At 36.9% G+C, this 2330-nt stretch overlaps 1 pseudogene; it reads right to left on the bottom strand.

Annotated features, from left to right (window-relative positions):
• Window positions 1-1366: 1366 nt before the first annotated feature.
• On the bottom strand, window positions 1367-1463 carry LOC130037035 (uncharacterized; annotated as a pseudogene).
• Between the last annotated feature and the right edge of the window lie 867 nt (window positions 1464-2330).

The following is a 2330-nucleotide window of genomic DNA, read 5'->3' as shown; positions in this document are numbered from 1 at the left end:
TTTTTGTGGTGTCTCTGTCTGTTTTGAGTATTAGGGTGATCTTTGCCTCGTAGAAGCTATTTGGGAGCATTTCTGTTTCTTCAATTTCCTGGAAAATCTTAAAAATGTTGTCAGCAGTTCCTCTTTAAAGGATTGAAATATTTCACTATTGAATCCATCTGGGCCAAGGATTCTGTTTGGGGGGATATTTTGACCATCATTTCAATTTCCTTGGTAGTGATAGGTTCAAGTATTCCAAATCTTCTTGATTCAGCCTTGGGAGGTAATTGGAATCCATTAATTTATCAATTTGTTAAAGATTCTCTCATTTCCTGCTGCAAAGATTCTCAAAATAATCTCTGATGATCCTATGGATTTCTGTAGTTTCTATTAGGATACCCCCCTTTGCATTTCTGATTCGATTTATTAGAATTCTTTCTGTTTCTTTGAGAGGCTTCTAGAGGTTTATTGATCTTGTTTATTTTCTCAAAGAAACAGCTTTTGCTTTTATTGGTCTTCTGGATTGTATTTTGGGTTTCTAGCTCATTGATTTCTACTATAAATTTTATTATTTCCTTGCTCCAGCCTAGTTTGCACTCCTTTTGTTGGTCATTTTCCAAAATCTTGACCTCTAATTTATTCATGTAGGCCCTTTCTTTCTTCCTGATAAATTCTGGCAGAGGTATAATCTTTCCTCTTAACACTGCTTTTGCTGTGTCCCACAAGTTCTGGTAGCTCGCGTCCTCATTCTCATTTGTTTCTGGAACCTTTTTATTTCCTCTTTGATTTCTTCTCTAAGCCAACGGTTGTTCATTACTTCACTTAAGTAAAATATTTCCTTGCTGAGATTTATTCGGTTTGATCTATTGAGAAGTGACAAAGTAGTGTTGAAATCTCCACCTAGTACTGTTTTGCTATCAATGTTTTTCTATAAGTCTATTAGAAGTTGTTTTTAAGTATTTTGCTGGTCTGTCATTGAGCATCTACATTGAGGAGGGTGAGTTCTTTCTGATGTAAAGATCCCATGATCATGCAGAAATGACATTCACTGTCTCTTATAACCTTTAGCCTGAAGTCCATGTGGTCTGATACTAGTATGGCTACTCCAGCTTTGTGGAGGTGTTCTTTTCTTGAATACTTGTTTTCCAGCCTTTTACTTTTAGCCCATGGTTGCTTTGATTGCTCAGATATGTTTCTTGCAGGTATCAGAATGTTGGGTTCAGTGTTCTAATTCATCTTCCTATTCTGTGCCTCTGAATTGGCACATTTAGTCCATAGACATTGAGAGAGATTGTTGTTATGGGGATTTGTGCTATCTTTATGTAGAATTTTTGTACTTGTGGGAATTGCCTTAGCTTAAAGTAGCCATGTTAGTTCTTCTTGCAACAAAAATATGGAACTCTTTACAAGTTTGCATGTCATCTCTGTGCAAGGACCATGCACATCATTGTATCATTTCAATTTTAGTATATGTGTAACCAAACCTAGTAGGAGTTATTTTTTCTGTTCTGATTAATTTGAGTGTTTTCCTTACTTACCCTATGGCAGACAGTGGTACCTAATCAAAGAAAGTATTTCAAAGCAGCTTGATAGATTTAGAACTTTAATGTCCCAGAAAGAAAAATATGGTTTTTACCATATTATCTTTTACCATAATCAAGGCATCAGTTTTACAAAATAATTCTTTTGGAAGATGTTATATGAGTCCTGTTTAATGCACTTCCCTGAAACCTTCATTAAGACCATTAAACTAGAGCCTTTTGCTGTTCTCATCTCAGTCCCGTGTACATCTCCAGGAAAAGGTGGATGGTGTTGTCTGCACTTTGACCACCTTGAATATAAGTAGGATTTTTCTCCTGAAGGAAGAGGTGAGGATCATATTGATGATTTCATTCCACATTATTATAAGTTCAACTTGAATGGAAGTTGACACTTATGAGGCTCCTGTAAAGGACAGAATAAAGGGTCTCAGTGAAGTTTAATGGCCAACACACATTAACAACACAGATGACTCAAAGCAGCCTGTGTGCATCTTTGTGTATAGTGAGTTTCATATCTAATGATAGTGATTCTCAGTCATGACACACAGGCAAAACAGACCTATAATTAAAAATCTAGTTATCTGAGCAGAGTGGGGTTTCTTAGGTGATTGAACAAGTGTGTAGTAATTTATTACTAAGCACATACGTAGTTAGAATGATGTGTACTTTTTGATCTAAAATTAATTCCAAATATGTCTAAAATGACAGTCTCCTGACCCCACACCTGGCTTTCTTCACCAGGGTCCCTTGGAGGCGGTGTGTTGAGTTTCCCTCACCGCGCCGAGCAGAGCCCCGGCACCTGAAGACCTC

This window comes from Sorex fumeus, unplaced genomic scaffold, assembly GCF_029834395.1.
Source record: "Sorex fumeus unplaced genomic scaffold, SorFum_2.1 ptg000070l, whole genome shotgun sequence".
In the NCBI taxonomy this organism is placed as follows: Eukaryota; Metazoa; Chordata; class Mammalia; order Eulipotyphla; family Soricidae; genus Sorex; species Sorex fumeus.
This window is presented reverse-complemented; position numbering and strand designations above follow the sequence as displayed.